Source organism: Salmo salar, chromosome ssa05, assembly GCF_905237065.1.
Source record: "Salmo salar chromosome ssa05, Ssal_v3.1, whole genome shotgun sequence".
NCBI lineage: Eukaryota > Metazoa > Chordata > Actinopteri > Salmoniformes > Salmonidae > Salmo > Salmo salar.
This window is the reverse complement of record NC_059446.1, coordinates 15255999-15278321: the sequence shown is the minus strand read 5'-3', so window position 1 is coordinate 15278321 and position 22323 is coordinate 15255999.

The following is a 22323-nucleotide window of genomic DNA, read 5'->3' as shown; positions in this document are numbered from 1 at the left end:
GTTTTCTGTAGTGTGTGTGTGTGTGTGTGTGTGTGTGTGTGTGTGTGTGTGTGTGTCACGCCTACTCACTGGCGATTTTAACATGTAGATCTTGGTGGGGAAAACATTTTTTTACATTTTTTTATGCATGCCAGCAAGCCACCACACAACACAACACAACACTAAACAAGACATTAATGGCACTATAATGGTGACTAATGGTGCCCACAAACTGTTAGCTACATAAAGCTGTCCCAACAGCAGAGTCCCAACAGCAGTCCCAAAACCTTACCACTGCTACACCTGGCTATCAGTGGAGCCTTGTCTGGCAGCAAAACTGTTCATTCAGCCTCATTTACTCCCTTAGCTGATATTGCTGACTTGCTTAAACAAATGTGGTTTCTACTGACAATTGAGATGTACAAACTATGGCATAAGGGGACAACAAGCAGATAATGGAAATTACGGATTGCCTTTTAAGTGTCACGTCCTGGCCAGTATAAGGTTAATTTGTATTGTAGTTTGGTCAGGACGTGGGAGAGGGTATTCGTTTTATGTGGTTCGGGGTGGTGTGTTTTGTTGAAGGGGCATTTGGTTTAAGTATTCCGGGGTTTTTGGGCACTGTTTGGTTTTCAGGTATTCTATGTTTAGTCTAGTATGTCTGTTTCTATGTTTGGTTAATTGGGGTTGGGACTCTCAGTTGAAGGCAGGTGTTGTCTATCTGCCTTTGATTGAGAGTCCCATATATGAGGGTGTGTTTGTGTTTGTTATTTGTGGGTGATTATTCTGTGTTTAGCCTTGTGCCTTACCAGACTGTTTTTTTGTCGATCGTTCGTTCTTTGTTATTTTGGTGTTCATCTTGTATTTATTAAAAAGCAAGATGAGCATACACATACCTGCTGCGTTTTGGTCCTCCATTTCCAACGACAAGCGTGACATTAAGACATTAATGAGTGAGGTAGGACGGACGTAGACAACATAACTATTTGTTCAGCACTTTTGAAATGTACAGCGACAGAATTCAGAACATGGGCCATTCTTGCAGTATTCTCCCTGTACACCAAGTCAGGTTATAGGCTACATGTGCACCACCAAGTCTGTGCACCAGAAACACTTCAGTTTGGTTTTAGACCCCATCATAGCACTGAGACTGCACTCGTGAAGGTGGTAAATTACCTTTTAATGGCGTCAGACCAAGGCTCTGCATCTGCTCCTAGACCTTAGTGCTGCTTTTTATACCATCGATCATCACATTCATTTTGGAGAGATTGGAAACCCAAATTGGTCTACACGGACAAGTTTTGGCCTGGTTTAGATCTTATCTGTTGGAAAGATATCAGTTTGTCTCTGTGGATGGTTTGTCCTCTGACAAATCAACTGTAAATTTCGGTCATATTAAATTTTTAATTTTTAATGAATTTGCAAAAATTTCCCCAAAAACATTTTTACTTTGTCATTTTGGGGTATTGCGTGTAGAGTGATGAGGGAAAAAAACGATTTAATTAATTTTAGAATAAGGCTGTGATGTAACAAAATGTGGAAAAAGTCAAGGGGTCTGAATACTTTCCGGTTGCACTGTACAGTATATTTAGGGGGGTTTTTGGTTGCCTGTTTTGCATGTTATTTTGGCATTAATACGTGTCACATATCAGTTTGATATGACATCAAATGACGTTATATCTACTGTAGCTACTGTACTACTACTACTACTGTGTGATTGGATGGATCATGTCAACATCATACTTCAAAATCTTAGCTAGCAGTCATCATGAATCAAGTCGACAATCTACTGGCAATAATTGTTTATCCTTGTCATATGAAGAGAAATTATTTATAAAATGTATCGGTGCTCATCGGCCATTGGACATAAACATTACATAACAAGTTGGAAATTGCAAATTCAACAATGAGTGGTTTGGAAGGAATCAGTGGCTAACTGCAAGCTTTGCATAGCAATCACTAGCCTGCTACTCAGTAGAGTGGGTGTGTGGTCCCAAGTCTGAGTTTAAGGGTCTCTTTTCCAAGCTTAAAAGGATAAACATTCAACATTGGTCATGCTGTCAATCCAGCATGACTTCTGCCACACTTAAAACAACTGGAAACTCAGAACTGGGTAATCTGGGAAAAAACGAGCTCCGACTCAGAAAATACATTTTGAACGGTCATCCAACTCGAAAATGTAAGTCGGGAACTCAGGACTCTTTCTAGAGCTCCGACTTGAAGATCACTGACGTCATCATGATTCTACCATGTTTTTTTCAGAGTTCCCAGTTGTCTTGAAAGCACCATAAATCCAAAGAATACCAGACTTTGATGACAAAGTTTGATGAGAAGGAACCTAGGAAGAAACCTAGAGAGGAACCAGGCTCTGAGGGGTGGCCAGTCCTCTTCTGGCTGTGCCGGGTGGATATTATAACAGTACATGGCCAAGATGTTCAAACGTTCATAGATGACCAGCAGGGTCAAATAATAATAATCACAGTGGTTGTAGAGGGTGCAACAGGTCAGCACCTCAGGAGTACATGTCAGTTGGCTTTTCATAGCCGATCATTCAGAGTTAGAGACGTCAGGTGAAGTAGAGAAAGAGAGTCGAAAACAGCAGGTCCGGGACAAGGTAGCACATCCGGTGAACAGGTCAGGGTTCCATTGCTGCAGGCAGAACAGTTGAAACTGGAGAAGCAGCACGACCAGGTGGACTGGGGGCAGCAAGGAGTCATCAGGCCAGGTAGTCCTGTGGCATGGTCCTAGGGCTCAGGTCCTCCGAGAAGAGAGAAAAGAGAGAAAGAGAGTAAGAGAGTTAGAGGGAGCATGCTTAACTTCACACAAGACACCGAATAAGACAGGAGAAGTACTCCAGATATCACAGACTGATCCTAGACCCTGACACATAAACTATAGCAGCGTAAATACTGGAGGCTGAGACAGGAGGGGTTGGGAGACACTGTGGCCCTGTCCGACGATACCCCCGAACAGGGCCAACCAGGCAGGATATAACCCCACCCACTTTGCCAAAGCACAGCTCCCACACCACTAGAGGGATAGCTTCAAACCACCAATTTACTACCCTGAGACAAGGCTGAGTATAGCCCATGAAGATCTTCCCCATGGCACGAAGGGGGGCGCCAACCCGGACAGGAAGATCACGTCAGTGACTCAACCCATTCAAGTGACGCACCCCTCCTAGGGACGGCATGGGAGAGTACCAGTAAGCCAGTGACTCAGCCCCCGTAATAGGGTTAGAAGCAGAGAATCCCAGTGGAGAGAGGGGAACCGGTCAGTCAGAGACAGTAAGGGCGGTTCGTCGCTCCAGTGCCTTTCTGTTCACCTTTGGAACCATGGGCCAGAATACACTCAATCATAGGACCTAATGAAGAGATGAGTCTTCAATAAAGACTTAAAGGTCGAGACAGAGTCTGCGTCTGTCACATGGATAGGCACACCATTCCATAAAAATGGAGCTCCATAGGACAAATCCCTGCCACCAGCTGTTACAGCATGTAGAAACCATGAGTTTGATGTAAAAATATATGAAATGTATGCATTCACTACTGTAAGTTGCTCTGGATAAGAGCATCTGCTAAAATGACTAAAAATGTTTTTTTTTTTAAATGACATTTACATAATTATTCAGTCTTTACTCAGTACTTTGTTGCAGCACCTTTGGCAGCAATTACAGCATTGAGTCTTCTTGGGTATGACGCTACAAGCTTGGCACACCTGTATTTGGGGAGTTTCTCCCTTTATTTTCTGCAGATCCTCTCAAGCTCTGTCAGGTTGGATGGGGAATGTCGCTGTACAGCTATTTTCAGTTCTCTCCAGAGATGTTCGATCCGGTTCAAATCCAGGCTCTGGCTGGGCCACTCAAGGACATTCAGAGACTTGTCCCGAAGCCACTCCTGCGTTGTCTTGGCTGTGTGCTTAGGGTTGTTGTCCTGTTGGAAGTTGAACCTTCACCCTAGTCTGAGGTCCTGCGCACTCTGGAGCAGGTTTTCATCAAGGATCTCTCTGTACTTTGCTTTGTTCATCTTTCCCTCAATTCTGACTAGTCTCCCAGTTCCTGCCACTGAAAAACATCCCCACAGCATGATGATGCCACCACCATGCTTCACCATAGGGATGGTGCCAGGTTTCCTCCAGATGTGACACTTAGCATTCAGACCAAAGAGTTAAATCTTGGTTTCCTCAGACCAGAGAATCTTGTTTCTCTTGATCTGAGAGTCCTTTATGTGCCTTTTGGCAAACTCCAAGCAGGCTGTCATGTGCATTTTACTGAGGAGTGGCTTCCTTCTGGCAACTCTACCATAAAGGCCTGATTGGTGGAGTGCTGCAAAGATGGTTGTTCTTCTGGAAGGTTCTCCCATCTCCACAGAGGAACTCTGAAGCTCTGTCAGAGTGACCATCGGGTTCTTGGTCACCTCCTTGACCAAGGCCCTTCTCCCCCGATTGTTCAGTTTTGCCAGGCGGCCAGCTCTAGGAAGAGCCTTGGTGGTTCCAAACTTCTTCCATTTAAGAATGATGGAGGCCACTGTGTTCTTGGGGACCTTCAATTCTGCAGATTTGTTTTGGTACCCTTCCCCAGATCTGTGCCTCGACACAATCCTGTCTCAGAGCTCAACAGACAATTTCTTCAACCTCATGGCTTGGTTTTTGCTCTGAAACGCACTGTCAACTGTGGGACCTTATATAGACAGGTTTGTGCCTTTCCAAATCATGTCCAATCAATTGAATTGACCAAATGTGGACTCCAATCAAGTTGTAGAATAATTTCAAGACTGATCAATGGAAACAGGATGCACCTGAGCTCAGTTTCGAGTCTCATAGCAAAGGGTCTGAATACTTAGGTAAATAAGGTATTTCTGTTTTTATTTTTAATACATTTGTAAAAATGTCTAAAAACCTGTATTAACTTTGTCGTTATGGGATATTGGCTGTAAGGTTACAGCATGTAGAAAAATTCAAGGGGTCTGAATACTTTCTGAATGCACTGTATATATATATATAAATATTTTTTAGCTCATATCTTTTAGCTAAAAAGGTGGGGCTCAAAACAGGTGGGCGGTTGCCACTGCGCCTACTCCTGCTCCCTCCCTCTAGCCCTCGATGTCGCCAGTCTACTAACCACCAGTCCTGGCAACCCACATTGCGCACACCTGGCAACCATCATTGTGCACACCTACTCCCCATCGTTAAGCACACCTGGACTTCATCACCACCCTGATAACTCTCCCTTCGTATAGCCCTCATCAACCTTAGTCATCTGGCAGTATTGGTTATGTCTTCATGTCCAGATGCTTTTCTTGTTTTGTTCGTTATTATTTATCTCACCATCTGCGCCTGCTTCCTGACTACCTGTGTCTTTGTTACAGTGTGTGTGAATGCCAGTGAGAGGTCTGCTATGCAGTTCTTTGGAAAAACCCAGATGATCATGTACAGTTGCTGAATGTTGAAACAGGTTTAAAAATACCTCTGCTGTTGTTTTGAGGGTGTACTGACTACAGTTAGTGTGAGGTTAGACATTAGAGACTGGGAATGAAAGGCTAAGATTGTTTGTAAGTGTACGCACTGTAGTAGATTCCTAATATAAATAGAAGCTGAGTTAGATTCGGGCCAGGATTCAATCCGATCAGCTTTGTCATTTATAAGCTATTGTGAATGTGGTCTCCGAGAACATTGCCTTTAAAAGGTGCATACCCAACAAACCGCCATCGGCGAGACTCCCGACCTAGGGCACCTGGAGCTATGGAAAGGTACTGTTTATGACAATGTTTGAATTGGCTACTGGTGGTAACCCTCTGACACACACTGACACACTCTAGTTCAGCTCTCCAACATGCTCTGACAGGAAACTAGAGGAATGTGTTAAATGAGGCGTGGAGGAGAGGAGCGAGGGAGGCAGTGAAGGAGTGTAAAGTGTTGCACGGGGCTGCCCTTTTTCATCTTTGAGATCAGACAGGTGAGTAGACCAGCTGAATAGACCAGGTGAGTAGACCAGCTGAATAGACCAGCTGAATAGACCAGGTGAATAGACCAGCTGAATAGACCAGGTGAGTAGACCAGCTGAATAGGCCAGGTGAATAGACCAGCTGAATAGACCAGGTGAGTAGACCAGCTGAATAGACCAGCTGAATAGACCAGCTGAGTAGACCAGCTGAATAGACCAGGTGAATAGACCAGCTGAGTAGACCAGCTGAATAGACCAGGTGAGTAGACCAGCTGAATAGACCAGCTGAATAGACCAGCTGAATAGACCAGGTGAGTAGACCAGGTGAATAGACCAGGTGAATAGACCAGCTGAATAGACCAGCTGAATAGACCAGGTGAGTAGACCAGCTGAATAGACCAGCTGAATAGAAGAGCTGAGTTACACAGTAGCAGCAGTAACCTGAGTCAGTCAGTATATGACAGAGCAGTTCTCAAGTACATCAAAGCTGTTTCTCTAACAAACACATCACATTTCCCCGGTGGAATGCTTCCCCTAGCAGATATGAGAGAGAGATATGAGAGAAACTCAAAACTCCAAACTCTGTGTCCCACTGCATTCTCTAGTTTTAGCCCACAGGCAGAGCCTGTGAATAACTTTCATTGTTTCAGTGACACGCTAGCCTCAGGCTCTCATAATGCAAGACAACCTTGTATACTATGCAAGGTATCTGCAATCTGCAACACATAACCTGACAGTGCTTCTAGCTACGTCACCTGATGTGACTGAACTAGGGGCTATCTTCTATCTGATTGGTGGATAATTACTTCTGATCTGTACTGTATAAGGTTATGCGGGGGGGGGGGAAATAAAATAAGGACAAATAAAGAGTTGTGTTCTCACAGAAGGAGAGAGAGAGAAAGTATGAGAGTGAGTTCCCTCCCTGTCAGGTGTATAGCAGTAGATGGAAGGCTGGGTTCAGAGTGACTGAGGTACAATTAATAAATTAATGTCCCTTTACCAACTGGCTTCTGTTTCCTGCCAAACACAAAGGAGCATCAATACACATACACACCCAGGATTCCTGGAAATATACAGTAATACATCTGTATCAGTGATTAATAAGCCACCAAGACTGTGATGCATTCATCTTTTCCTTTGTCTTTCAGGAAGACAAGGCCTATTTTTTATCTCTCAATCAGGAACAGGAAGATAAGGTCTTACAGTGAAAGTCATTTACACTTTCCTGGGTGTGATTCTTGGATGTGACACCCCTCTGAGACAGCTCTGGTATGTCATTGGCACACATGGATACTTTCAGCCTCATTCCTCAGTAGCTTGGAAGGCCCTGTCAGTGGGTGTTGGGTAAGAAAACGTCCAACGGCTCTAGTTAAATATTGACAACTCCTGAAATAAACGAACAGGTACTGTGTGTGTGTGTGTGTGTGTGTGTGTGTGTGTGATTTAATTTGATAATTTTCAATATGTTTGAAGAGCAAACATTTCAACCTTTTACCTTTTCACCACCTTTCATCATCAGTGCTTTCCTTTCTGTAATAAAATCAGTTTCCACATCCCAGACTCTGTAATGCTACAGGACCAATATCACAATACTCTATTTATTGCACTATTAACACAGTATATTGCTATACAGCAGACCTTGGTTCAATAACTATTTGAATATTTTCAAATACATTTGAACATTTGCTTTAGCCTGCCTGGAGTGCCAGTGGGGCGGAGTTTGCACCTTTGAGACTTTCTATTGGTTCCATTGCAACAGGCAAGCTCAATCAAGCACAAATACAGTATTTCAAATGATTTCAAGTAGTATTTGAACCCATGTCTGTTATACAGCACCTCATCATTGGACTTGGGACCTTGAGACATTGCCCCTAGGTTGGACTGTACTGCACAGATCCACTCTGTTGATGATGGTATCATAGAGATGTGTTCACAACACAACAACGTCATCATTTGATGTTTAAAAACCTAAAAAGAACGTTCTGGGAATGCTGGCTGTTGTGGGTTATAGATAGCAATGATTAAACCACAAATCGCTTTTTCCCTCTAGGTCTCTTACGTTCTTGATTACTCACTCACTCACTCACTCACTCACTCACTCACTCACTCACTCACTCACTCACTCACTCACTCACTCACTCACTCACTCACTCACTCGAATAACAAGCAAATTACTTGCATGAAAGAAGCAATCAAATGTTGCAAAAGCAGTACACATTATTAAAAAACAATAGCCATATCACCACAAATTACAAGACACTCTCTCTCTTCCTCTCTACAGCAGCTTACTTTCCAGTGTACACTTTCCTCACAGGTTGGTGGGGCCTTATGGGCGGAAGGGCTTGTGGTAATGACTTGAGCAGAATCAATGGAATGTTATCAAATACATCATACTCATGGTTTCCACGTGTTAGATGCCATTCCATTTGCTCCGTTCAGGCCATTATTATGAGTCGTTCTCCTTTCAGCAGCCTCCACGGACTTCCCTCCCTGGGGCCTGGTCTGTCCAGAAACATTTCTACCCTGTATCTAACATCCATTCTCCAGGGCTTTCTACCCAGAATCAACCCCTCTACTCCGGTTCTTAATGCCAAGTATCTAGCAGTCAAATCTGTAGCTCTCTATTCTCTGGGTAATAGGAGTTGGTAGTTCAGGCTGTATCAGTCTCTATTCTCTGGGTAATAGGAGTTGGTAGTTCAGGCTGTATCAGTCTCTATTCTCTGGGTAATAGGAGTTGGTAGTTCAGGCTGTATCAGTCTCTATTCTCTGGGTAATAGGAGTTGGTAGTTCAGGCTGTATCAGTCTCTATTCTCTGGGTAATAGGAGTTGGTAGTTCAGGCTGTATCAGGCTCTATTCTCTGGGTAATAGGAGTTGGTAGTTCAGGCTGTATCAGTCTCTATTCTCTGGGTAATAGGAGTTGGTAGTTCAGGCTGTATCAGGCTCTATTCTCTGGGTAATAGGAGTTGGTAGTTCAGGCTGTATCAGTCTCTATTCATTGGGTAATAGGAGTTGGTAGATCAGGCTGTTAGTCAGGCACTGGGGAATGTCAGGGTCGTGTATCTCCATTCCACAGACCCTTCAGACAATGCTGCCTTTTAAATCCTAAATGTCTCCGGCCAGGCAGGCGGGAGGGAGGCCCGTGTGTGTGTGTGTGTGTGTGTGTGTTGGGCGGAGGGGGAATCCCTGAGACAAATGGACCATATTCCCATGCTAGGCTCTGAGGCGATGCTTCCAGTGCCAAGACAGATACAGAAGACGCTGTCTTTCACAGATGCTTGAGGAAGTCCTGGGGTAAAAAAATGTGGACCTTTTTATTTCTGCCAGGGAAGAGTTCTTAGTTCTAAGTTCAAAGTTCAAAGGTCTAAGTTCTTAGTTCTAAGTTTAAATTCTTAGTTCTACATTCAAGCTCTGTTATAGTCTTCTAAGCTCAAAGTAACTGCTTGCCTGACCAGCCAGGAAGATAGAGAGGGGAGTAGAAGTGTGTTGAGTTGGAGAGAGAAGGAAGGAACACTACTCAAGGCCAGTAATAAGTTACAGTATGAAGACAGGGCTCTCCAGTCGGCCTCTCTGATGCCTCCCATGGTGACAACTGTGTTTATGTTCCTATCATTATAACCTACACTTCCTACTGTCAGGGTGGACAGTACAACACAGCTGCTGCCTATGCTTTATTATGTATTAATATAGAGAAGATGAGAGGATGTGGCAGAGACAGAGCTGTCCCGCTGGACCTGAGTGATCCTTCCAACCAAATAAACATTGTCAGTCACAGCCGGTCAGTGAGGTCAGGGCCAGACAGAGACGGATGACGATCAACTATTTGTTCCTAATTCCTCAACTATTTTTCTGGCTATTTAGGTGACCCTTTTTGGGTAAAGACCACCCCTGGAGGCAAATCTTCCATTGTGCACCTTAACCAAGTTCATACCAGCAGTCTCAAAAGGATGTGTTTCAACCATCAAGCTTATTCTACATCCAAGACCTGACAATAAAGATTTTGTGGTTGTCTATGGAACATCACGTTCCGTTCTGTAGAGGTGCAATAGGTAGGGTTTTGACAGTCTGACAGCTCTCTAGGTGTTCTGCCTGGGCATGACTGTGTTGGTGACAGAATATAGAACCTCAGGACTCCCTCTAATGACATCACAATGACTGAGCGGTGTTCTCAGAATGGTGGAATGTAGCGCCAAGGACCGGGTTTCCTCTGCCTCGCTAGCGGTCAGTTGGAATCTCCTTTCAGATTACTACTGTTTTACTTGCTTGTTCGTTTCATTTCCTTCTCCATCGGACGTAATATGTTGTTTACTCAGTAAATAGAGACTCCTCCCTGTGGTAACCATGTTGTTTTGCTTAGACACACACCACAGATAACATCCCTGAAACCACACCATTCTTTATAGCTGCCTACCGCCCTAGCCAGCCTGCAGAAGGGCCTGTTCTTAGCTCTATAGGCATGATAAAACACTTAAGGTTAGCCTTGTGGCAAGACCGCGTCAGGATAGAAGACAAGCACTTGGATTTGATAATGGAAACAATAGAGTAATATAATATCCATAAAGCATTAGCCGACTGTAACCATGGCAGCAAACACAAGGAAACACCTGATGCATTGAATTGATAATCAATCAATATTAGTCAATATAATTACAATAGAAAAGATTGGAACAGATATTTTGGCAAGATAATGTTTGATAACCACTTGATGATATAAGTGCGTTGTTGTTTATTTTTTTAATTTTTTTTTCACCTTTATAGGGCTATTAGGGATGCCTCTGTCACATTACAGTCACAGACAGTGTGCTGATAGGGTTAGGGATGCCTCTGTCACATTACAGTCACAGACAGTGTGCTGATAGGGTTAGGGATGCCTCTGTCACATTACAGTCACAGACAGTGTGCTGATAGGGTTAGGGATGCCTCTGTCACATTACAGTCACAGACAGTGTGCTGATAGGGTTAGGGATGCCTCTGTCACATTACAGTCACAGACAGTGTCAGAGTTGATGCATGTACAGGCTTGAATGTGATTTGAGTATCGGGTATCTACACCCCCCTATCCCCAACCCCTTGCCCCCCAAACTCTAACCCAACACTCTGTGTACAGTGAGGTTACATAGCCAGAATTCCCCCCCTTCTGTATTTAGCAGGTCTCACCCCCCCCTCTCTAAAAGACCTCATTAGTCTGGAGGCTCGTGTGGTCACATGGTCCGGGGGGGGGGGGGTGTAATTTACGAGGTAACATGATGTAATTTCACCTCACACACACACACATATATCCAGCCAATCCTGCCCTAGACCGGACCCCAATATTAACTCCAGTATTAACCCTTAGTAAGGCTGATGATGCAGGTCATGCAGCACGGTGTGTGTGTGAGTGTGTGTGTGTGTGTGTGTGTGTGTGTGTGTGTGTGTGTGTGTGTGTGTGTGTGTGTGTGTGTGTGTGTGTGTGTGTGTGTGTGTGTACAGTTCTGGAGGTGATGACATCTCTTTTCAGCACGTCAGAATAAATCACCCAGACCCAGGTCATTGTTGAGTAGAGGTTTGTGTGTGTGCATGCGTGTCTGTTTGGGGCTATGTGTGTGTTATTAATACTCTAGAGGGGGTAGTTGGGGGATTTGAGAAAGCTTCTTGGGTTTCAGAGCTTCTGAGCTCAGAGACAAATGTCCCTACATGGAATTTTTATTCTCCCCAGCCAAAGTGCTAACGACCATCCCTGCTCTGTGTCCTCCCTGTCCATCCATCAGACACCCCCGGATGCATAATACAGTCTGCTGTCTTAACCTCTGTAGGGGGTATACACACACACACACACACACACACACACACACACACACACACACACACACACACACACACACTAGGTTAGAGTGTTGGGCCAGTAACTGAAAGGTTGCTGGTTAGAATACCGGAGCCGACAAGGTAAAATTCAAAATAAAAAGTCTGTCGCTGTGCCCTTGAGCACAGGCAGTCAACCCTAATTGCCCCGGGGGAACTGCACTATGGTGAGGGGGAACTGCACTATGGTGAGGGGGAACTGCACTATGGTGAGGGGGAACTGCACTATGGTGAGGGGGAACTGCACTATGGTGAGGGGGAACTGCACTATGGTGAGGAGGGTGCTGTACTATGGTGAGGGGGCGCTGTACTATGGTGAGGAGGTGCTGTACTATGGTGAGGGGGAACTGCACTATGGTGAGGGGGAACTGCACTATGGTGAGGGGGAACTGCACTATGGTGAGGAGGGTGCTGTACTATGGTGAGGGGGTGCTGTACTATGGTGAGGGGGCGCTGTACTATGGTGAGGGGGAACTGTACTATGGTGAGGAGGGTGCTGTACTATGGTGAGGGGGGAACTGCACTATGGTGAGGGGGCGCTGTACTATGGTGAGGGGGCGCTGTACTATGGTGAGGGGGCGCTGTACTATGGTGAGGGGGTGCTGTACTATGGCGAGGGGGGCGCTGTGCTGTGGTGATGGAGTGCTGTACTATGGTGAGGGGGGCGCTGTACTGTGGTGAGGGGGTGCTGTACTGTAGCGAGGGGGGCGCTGTACTATGGTGAGGGGGCGCTGTACTGTGGTGATGGAGTGCTGTACTATGGTGAGGGGGGCGCTGTGCTATGGTGATGGAGTGCTGTACTATGGTGAGGGGGCGCTGTACTGTGGTGATGGAGTGCTGTACTATGGTGAGGGGGCGCTGTGCTATGGTGATGGAGTGCTGTACTATGGTGAGGGGGGCGCTGTACTATGGTGAGGGGTGCTGTACTGTGGCGAGGGGCGCTGTACTATGGCGAGGGCGCTGTACTAGGTTGAGGGGGCGCTGTACTATGGCGAGGGGCGCTGTACTATGGCGAGGGGCGCTGTACTATGGCGAGGGGGCGCTGTACTATGGCGAGGGGTGCTGTACTGTGGAGAGGGGTGCTGTACTATGGTGAGGGGGCGCTGTACTCTGGCGAGGGGGCACTGTACTCTGGCGAGGGGGCGCTGTACTATGGCGAGGGGGGCGCTGTACTCTGGCGAGGGGGTACTGTACTATGGCGAGGGGGTGCTGTACTATGGTGAGGAGGTGCTGTACTATGGTGAGGAGGAACTGCACTATGGTGAGGGGGAACTGCACTATGGTGAGGAGGAACTGCACTATGGTGAGGCGGGTGCTGTACTATGGTGAGGCGGGTGCTGTACTATGGTGAGGGGGTGCTGTACTGTGGCGAGGGGGGCGCTGTACTATGGCGAGGGGCGCTGTACTATGGTGAGGGGGCGCTGTACTATGGCGAGGGGGCGCTGTACTATGGCGAGGGGGGCGCTGTACTATGGCGAGGGGCGCTTTACTATGGCGAGGGGTGCTGTACTGTGGAGAGGGGGCGCTGTACTATGGTGAGGGGGGCGCTGTACTCTGGCGAGGGGGCGCTGTACTGTGGAGAGGGGGCACTGTACTATGGCAAGGGGGCGCTGTACTCTGGCGAGGGGGACTGTACTATGGCGAGGGGGTGCTGTACTATGGTGAGGGGGTGCTGTACTATGGCGAGGGGGCGCTGTACTATGGCGAGGGGGTGCTGTACTATGGCGAGGGGGGCGCTGTACTATGGCGAGGGGGGCGCTGTACTATGGCGAGGGGCGCTGTACTGTGGAGAGGGGGCGCTGTACTATGGCGAGGGGGGCGCTGTACTCTGGCGAGGGGCACTGTACTATGGTGAGGGGGTGCTGTACTATGGCGAGGGGGCGCTGTACTATGGCGAGGGGGGTGCTGTACTATGGCGAGGGGGGCGCTGTACTATGGCGAGGGGGGCGCTGTACTATGGCGAGGGGCACTGTACTCTGGCGAGGGGGGCACTGTACTATGGCGACGGGGCACTGTACTATGGCGACGGGGTGCTGTACTGTGGAGAGGGGGCACTGTACTATGGCGAGGGGGGCGCTGTACTATGGCAAGGGGGCGCCTGTACTATGGAGAGGGGGCGCTGTACTATGGAGAGGGGGCGCTGTACTATGGCGAGGGGGCGCTGTATTATGGCGAGGGGGCGCTGTACTGTGGCGAGGGGTGCTGTGCTGTGGAGAGGGGGCGCTGTACTATTGCGAGGGGGGCGCTGTACTATGGTGAGTGGGCGCTGTACTGTGGCGAGGGGGCGCTGTACTATGGTGAGGGGGTACTGTACTATGGCGAGGGGGGCGCTGTACTATGGTGAGGGGGTGCTGTACTATGGCGAGGGGGTACTGTACTGTGGCGAGGGGGCGCTGTACTATGGTGAGGGGGCGCTGTACTATGGTGATGGAGTTCTGTACTATGGTGAGGTGGCGCTGTACTATGGTGAGGGGGCGCTGTACTCTGGCGAGGGGGCGCTGTACTGTGGAGAGGGGGTGCTGTATTATGGCGAGGGGGCTGTACTGTGGCGAGGGGTGCTGTGCTGTGGAGAGGGGGCGCTGTACTATTGCGAGGGGGGCGCTGTACTATGGCGAGGGGGCGCTGTACTATTGCGAGGGGGCGCTGTACTATGGCGAGGGGCGCTGTATTATGGCGAGGGGCGCTGTACTGTGGTGATGGAGTGCTGTACTATGGTGAGGGGGCGCTGTGCTATGGTGATGGAGTGCTGTACTATGGTGAGGGGGCGCTGTACTGTGGTGATGGAGTGCTGTACTATGGTGAGGGGGCGCTGTGCTATGGTGATGGAATGCTGTACTATGGTGAGGGGGGGCACTGTACTATGGTGAGGGGGGTGCTGTACTCTGGCGAGGGGGCTCTGTACTATGGCGAGGGGGTGCTATACTATGGTGAGGGGGCGCTGTACTATGGCGAGGGAGACCTGTACTGTGGAGAGGGGGCGCTGTACTATGGCGAGGGGGGCGCTGTACTCTGGCGAGGGGGACTGTACTATGGCGAGGCGGTGCTGTACTATGGCGAGGGGGCGCTGTACTATGGCGAGGGGGGCGCTGTACTATGGCGAGGGGGACGCTGTACTATGGCGAGGGGGGCACTGTACTCTGGCGAGGGGGCACTGTACTATGGCGACGGGGTGCTGTACTGTGGAGAGGGGGGCACTGTACTATGGCGAGGGGGCGCTGTACTATGGCGAGGGGGGCGCTGTACTATGGAGAGGGGGCGCTGTACTATGGAGAGGGGGCGCTGTACTATGGCGAGGGGGCGCTGTATTATGGCGAGGGGGGCGCTGTACTGTGGCGAGGGTGTGCTGTGCTGTGGAGAGGGGCGCTGTACTATTGCGAGGGGGGCGCCTGTACTATGGCGAGGGGCGCTGTACTATTGCGAGGGGGTGCTGTGCTGTGGAGAGGGGGGCGCTGTACTATGGCGAGGGGGTGCTGTACTATGGTGAGGGGGCGCTGTACTATGGTGAGGGGGTGCTGTACTATGGTGAGGGGGCGCTGTACTATGGTGAGGGGGCGCTGTACTGTGGCGGGGGCGCTGTACTATGGTGAGGGGTACTGTACTATGGCGAGGGGGGCTGTACTATGGTGAGGGGGTGCTGTACTATGGCGAGGGGTACTGTACTGTGGCGAGGGGCGCTGTACTGTGGCGAGGGGGCGCTGTACTATGGCGAGGGGCGCTGTACTATGGTGATGGAGTGCTGTACTATGGTGAGGTGGCGCTGTACTATGGCGAGGGGGCGCTGTACTATAGCGAGGGGCGCTGTACTATGGTGAGGGGGCGCTGTACTATGGCGAGGGGGCGCTGTACTATGGCGAGGGGGTGCTTTACTATGGCGAGGGGTGCTGTACTGTGGAGAGGGGGCGCTGTACTATGGCGAGGGGGTGCTGTACTGTGGAGAGGGGGTGCTGTACTATGGTGAGGGGGGCGCTGTACTCTGGCGAGGGGGGCACTGTACTCTGGCGAGGGGGCGCTGTACTATGGCGAGGGGGGCGCTGTACTCTGGCGAGGGGGTACTGTACTATGGCGAGGGGGTGCTGTACTATGGTGAGGAGGTGCTGTACTATGGTGAGGAGGAACTGCACTATGGTGAGGGGGAACTGCACTATGGTGAGGAGGAACTGCACTATGGTGAGGCGGGTGCTGTACTATGGTGAGGCGGGTGCTGTACTATGGTGAGGGGGTGCTGTACTGTGGCGAGGGGGCGCTGTACTATGGCGAGGGGGCGCTGTACTATGGTGAGGGGGCGCTGTACTATGGCGAGGGGCGCTGTACTATGGCGAGGGGGCGCTGTACTATGGCGAGGGGGCGCTTTACTATGGCGAGGGGGTGCTGTACTGTGGAGAGGGGGCGCTGTACTATGGTGAGGGGGGCGCTGTACTCTGGCGAGGGGCGCTGTACTGTGGAGAGGGGGCACTGTACTATGGCAAGGGGGGCGCTGTACTCTGGCGAGGGGGTACTGTACTATGGCGAGGGGGTGCTGTACTATGGTGAGGGGTGCTGTACTATGGCGCAGGGGGCGCTGTACTATGGCGAGGGGGGTGCTGTACTATGGCGAGGGGGGGCGCTGTACTATGGCGAGGGGGGCGCTGTACTATGGCGAGGGGCGCTGTACTGTGGAGAGGGGGGCGCTGTACTATGGCGAGGGGGGCGCTGTACTCTGGCGAGGGGTACTGTACTATGGTGAGGGGGTGCTGTACTATGGCGAGGGGCGCTGTACTATGGCGAGGGGGTGCTGTACTATGGCGAGGGGGCGCTGTACTATGGCGAGGGGGCGCTGTACTATGGCGAGGGGCACTGTACTCTGGCGAGGGGGCACTGTACTATGGCGACGGGGCACTGTACTATGGCGACGGGGTGCTGTACTGTGGAGAGGGGGCACTGTACTATGGCGAGGGGGGCGCTGTACTATGGCAAGGGGGGCGCTGTACTATGGAGAGGGGGCGCTGTACTATGGAGAGGGGCGCTGTACTATGGCGAGGGGGCGCTGTATTATGGCGAGGGGGCGCTGTACTGTGGCGAGGGGTGCTGTGCTGTGGAGAGGGGGCGCTGTACTATTGCGAGGGGGGCGCTGTACTATGGTGAGTGGGCGCTGTACTGTGGCGAGGGGGGCGCTGTACTATGGTGAGGGGTACTGTACTATGGCGAGGGGGGCGCTGTACTATGGTGAGGGGGTGCTGTACTATGGCGAGGGGTACTGTACTGTGGCGAGGGGCGCTGTACTATGGTGAGGGGGCGCTGTACTATGGTGATGGAGTTCTGTACTATGGTGAGGTGGCGCTGTACTATGGTGAGGGGGCGCTGTACTCTGGCGAGGGGTGCTGTACTGTGGAGAGGGGTGCTGTATTATGGCGAGGGGGCTGTACTGTGGCGAGGGGGTGCTGTGCTGTGGAGAGGGGGCGCTGTACTATTGCGAGGGGGGCGCTGTACTATGGCGAGGGGGCGCTGTACTATTGCGAGGGGGCGCTGTACTATGGCGAGGGGCGCTGTATTATGGCGAGGGGCGCTGTACTGTGGTGATGGAGTGCTGTACTATGGTGAGGGGGCGCTGTGCTATGGTGATGGAGTGCTGTACTATGGTGAGGGGCGCTGTACTGTGGTGATGGAGTGCTGTACTATGGTGAGGGGGCGCTGTGCTATGGTGATGGAATGCTGTACTATGGTGAGGGGGGCACTGTACTATGGTGAGGGGGTGCTGTACTCTGGCGAGGGGCTCTGTACTATGGCGAGGGGGTGCTATACTATGGTGAGGGGGCGCTGTACTATGGCGAGGAGACCTGTACTGTGGAGAGGGGGCGCTGTACTATGGCGAGGGGGGCGCTGTACTCTGGCGAGGGGTACTGTACTATGGCGAGGCGGTGCTGTACTATGGCGAGGGGCGCTGTACTATGGCGAGGGGGGCGCTGTACTATGGCGAGGGGACGCTGTACTATGGCGAGGGGGCACTGTACTCTGGCGAGGGGGCACTGTACTATGGCGACGGGGTGCTGTACTGTGGAGAGGGGGCACTGTACTATGGCGAGGGGGGCGCTGTACTATGGCGAGGGGGGCGCTGTACTATGGAGAGGGGGCGCTGTACTATGGAGAGGGGGCGCTGTACTATGGCGGGGCGCTGTATTATGGCGAGGGGGCGCTGTACTGTGGCGAGGTGTGCTGTGCTGTGGAGAGGGGCGCTGTACTATTGCGAGGGGGGGCGCTGTACTATGGCGAGGCGCTGTACTATTGCGAGGGGGTGCTGTGCTGTGGAGAGGGGGCGCTGTACTATGGCGAGGGGTGCTGTACTATGGTGAGGGGGCGCTGTACTATGGTGAGGGGGTGCTGTACTATGGTGAGGGGGCGCTGTACTATGGTGAGGGGGCGCTGTACTGTGGCGAGGGGGCGCTGTACTATGGTGAGGGGGACTGTACTATGGCGAGGGGGGGCTGTACTATGGTGAGGGGGTGCTGTACTATGGCGAGGGGGTACTGTACTGTGGCGAGGGGGCGCTGTACTGTGGCGAGGGGGCGCTGTACTATGGCGAGGGGGCGCTGTACTATGGTGATGGAGTGCTGTACTATGGTGAGGTGGCGCTGTACTATGGCGAGGGGCGCTGTACTATAGCGAGGGGGCGCTGTACTATGGTGAGGGGGCGCTGTACTATGGCGAGGGGCGCTGTACTATGGCGAGGGGTGCTTTACTATGGCGAGGGGTGCTGTACTGTGGAGAGGGGCGCTGTACTATGGTGAGGGGGCGCTGTACTCTGGCGAGGGGCGCTGTACTGTGGAGAGGGGGCGCTGTACTATGGCGAGGGGGGCGCTGTACTCTGGCGAGGGGTACTGTACTATGGCGAGGTGGTGCTGTACTATTGTGCGGTGGTGCTGTACTATGGCGAGGGGGCACTGTACTATGGCGAGGGGGCGCTGTACTATGGTGAGGGGGCGCTGTACTCTGGCGAGGGGCACTGTACTATGGCGACGGGGTGCTGTACTGTGGAGAGGGGGGCACTGTACTATGGCGAGGGGGGCGCTGTACTATGGCGAGGGGTGCAGTACTGTGGCGAGGGGGGCGCTGTACTATGGCGAGGGGCGCTGTACTATGGTGAGGGGCGCTGTACTATGGTGATGGGGAGCTGTACTATGGCGAGGGGGGCGCTGTACTATGGCGAGGGGGGTGCTTTACTATGGTGAGGGGTGCTGTACTGTGGAGAGGGGGCACTGTACTATGGTGAGGGGGCGCTGTACTCTGGCGAGGGGGCGCTGTACTGTGGAGAGGGGGCGCTGTACTATGGCGAGGGGGTGCTGTGCTGTGGAGAGGGGGCGCTGTACTATTGCGGGGGGGCGCTGTACTATGTCGAGGGGGCGCTGTACTAGGGTGAGGGGGCGCTGTACTATGGTGATGGGGCGCTGTACTATGGTGAGGGGGCGCTGTGCTATGGTGATGGAATGCTGTACTGTGGCGAAGGGCGCTGTACTATGGTGATGGAGTGCTGTACTATGGTGAGGGGGCGCTGTACTATGGTGATGGAGTGCTGTACTATGGTGAGGGGGGCGCTGTACTATGGTGAGGGGGGTGCTGTACTGTGGCGAGGGGGCGCTGTACTATGGCGAGGGGGCGCTGTACTATGGTGAGGGGGCGCTGTACTATGGTGAGGGGGAGCTGTACTATGGCGGGGGGCGCTGTAATATGGCGAGGGGTGCTTTACTATGGCGAGGGGTGCTGTACTGTGGAGAGGGGCGCTGTACTATGGTGAGGGGCGCTGTACTCTGGCGAGGGGGCGCTGTACTGTGGAGAGGGGGCGCTGTACTATGGCGAGGGGGCACTGTACTCTGGCGACGGGGTGCTGTATTATGGCGAGGGGGGCTGTACTGTGGCGAGGGGGTGCTGTGCTGTGGAGAGGGGCGCTGTACTATTGCGGGGGGGCGCTGTACTATGGCGAGGGGGCGCTGTACTATTGCGAGGGGCGCTGTACTATGGCGAGGGCGCTGTATTATGGCGAGGGCGCTGTACTGTGGTGATGGAGTGCTGTACTATGGTGAGGGGGCGCTGTGCTATGGTGATGGAGTGCTGTACTATGGTGAGGGGGCGCTGTACTGTGGTGATGGAGTGCTGTACTATGGTGAGGGGGGCGCTGTGCTATGGTGATGGAATGCTGTACTATGGTGAGGGGGGGCACTGTACTATGGTGAGGGGGTGCTGTACTCTGGCGAGGGGCTCTGTACTATGGCGAGGGGTGCTATACTATGGTGAGGGGGCGCTGTACTATGGCGAGGAGACCTGTACTGTGGAGAGGGGGCGCTGTACTATGGCGAGGGGGGCGCTGTACTCTGGCGAGGGGTACTGTACTATGGCGAGGCGGTGCTGTACTATGGCGAGGGGGGCGCTGTACTATGGCGAGGGGGGCGCTGTACTATGGCGAGGGGACGCTGTACTATGGCGAGGGGGCACTGTACTCTGGCGAGGGGGCACTGTACTATGGCGACGGGGTGCTGTACTGTGGAGAGGGGGCACTGTACTATGGCGAAGGGGGCGCCTGTACTATGGCGAGGGGGGCGCTGTACTATGGAGAGGGGGCGCTGTACTATGGAGAGGGGGCGCTGTACTATGGAGAGGGGGCGCTGTATTATGGCGAGGGGGCGCTGTACTGTGGAGAGGGTGTGCTGTGCTGTGGAGAGGAGGCGCTGTACTATTGCGAGGGGGGCGCTGTACTATGGCGAGGGGCGCTGTACTATTGCGAGGGGGTGCTGTGCTGTGGAGAGGGGGCGCTGTACTATGGCGAGGGGGTGCTGTACTATGGTGAGGGGCGCTGTACTATGGTGAGGGGGTGCTGTACTATGGTGAGGGGGCGCTGTACTATGGTGAGGGGCGCTGTACTATGGCGAGGGGGCGCTGTACTATGGCGAGGGGGCACTGTACTGTGGCGAGGGGCGCTGTACTATGGTGAGGGGTACTGTACTATGGCGAGGGGGGGCTGTACTATGGTGAGGGGTGCTGTACTATGGCGAGGGGGTGCTGTACTGTGGCGAGGGGGCGCTGTACTGTGGCGAGGGGGCGCTGTACTATGGTGATGGAGTGCTGTACTATGGTGAGGTGGCGCTGTACTATGGCGAGGGGGCGCTGTACTATAGCCGAGGGGGCGCTGTACTATGGTGAGGGGGCGCTGTACTATGGCGAGGGGGCGCTGTACTATGGCGAGGAGGTGCTTTACTATGGCGAGGGGGGTGCTGTACTGTGGAGAGGGGGCGCTGTACTATGGTGAGGGGGCGCAGTACTGTGGCGAGGGGCGCTGTACTATGGCGAGGGGGCGCTGTACTATGGTGAGGGGGCGCTGTACTATGGTGATGGGGAGCTGTACTATGGCGAGGGGCGCTGTACTATGGCGAGGGGGTGCTTTACTATGGTGAGGGGGTGCTGTACTGTGGAGAGGGGGCGCTGTACTATGGTGAGGGGGGCGCTGTACTCTGGCGAGGGGGCGCTGTACTGTGGAGAGGGGGCGCTGTACTATGGCGAGGGGGTGCTGTGCTGTGGAGAGGGGGCGCTGTACTATTGCGAGGGGGGCGCTGTACTATGTCGAGGGGGCGCTGTACTAGGGTGAGGGGGCGCTGTACTATGGTGATGGGGCGCTGTACTATGGTGAGGGGGCGCTGTGCTATGGTGATGGAATGCTGTACTGTGGCGAAGGGGCGCTGTACTATGGTGATGGAGTGCTGTACTATGGTGAGGGGGCGCTGTACTATGGTGATGGAGTGCTGTACTATGGTGAGGGGGGCGCTGTACTATGGTGAGGGGGGTGCTGTACTGTGGCGAGGGGGCGCTGTACTATGGCGAGGGGGCGCTGTACTATGGTGAGGGGGCGCTGTACTATGGTGAGGGGGAGCTGTACTATGGCGAGGGGCGCTGTAATATGGCGAGGGGTGCTTTACTATGGCGAGGGGTGCTGTACTGTGGAGAGGGGGCGCTGTACTATGGTGAGGGGGCGCTGTACTCTGGCGAGGGGGCGCTGTACTGTGGAGAGGGGGCGCTGTACTATGGCGAGGGGGCGCTGTACTCTGGCGACGGGGTGCTGTACTGTGGAGAGGGGCGCTGTATTATGGCGAGGGGGGCGCTGTACTATGGCGAGGGGGCGCTGTACTATGGCGAGGGGGGCGCTGTACTATTGCGAGGGGGGCGCTGTACTTTGGCGAGGGCGCTGTATTATGGCGGGGCGCTGTATTATGGCGAGGGGGCGCTGTACTATGGCGAGGGGGGCGCTGTATTATGGCGAGGGGGTGCTGTACTATGGCGAGGGGGCACTGTACTATGGCGAGGGGGCGCTGTACTATGGCGAGGGGGGCGCTGTACTATGGCGAGGGGGGGCGCTGTACTATGGCGAGGGGGCGCTGTACTCTAGCGAGGGGCACTGTACTATGGCGACGGGGTGCTGTACTGTGGAGAGGGGGCACTGTACTATGGCGAGGGGGGCGCTGTACTATGGCGAGGGGTGCTGTGCTGTGGAGAGGGGGCGCTGTACTATTGCGAGGGGGGGCGCTGTACTATGGCGAGGGGCGCTGTACTA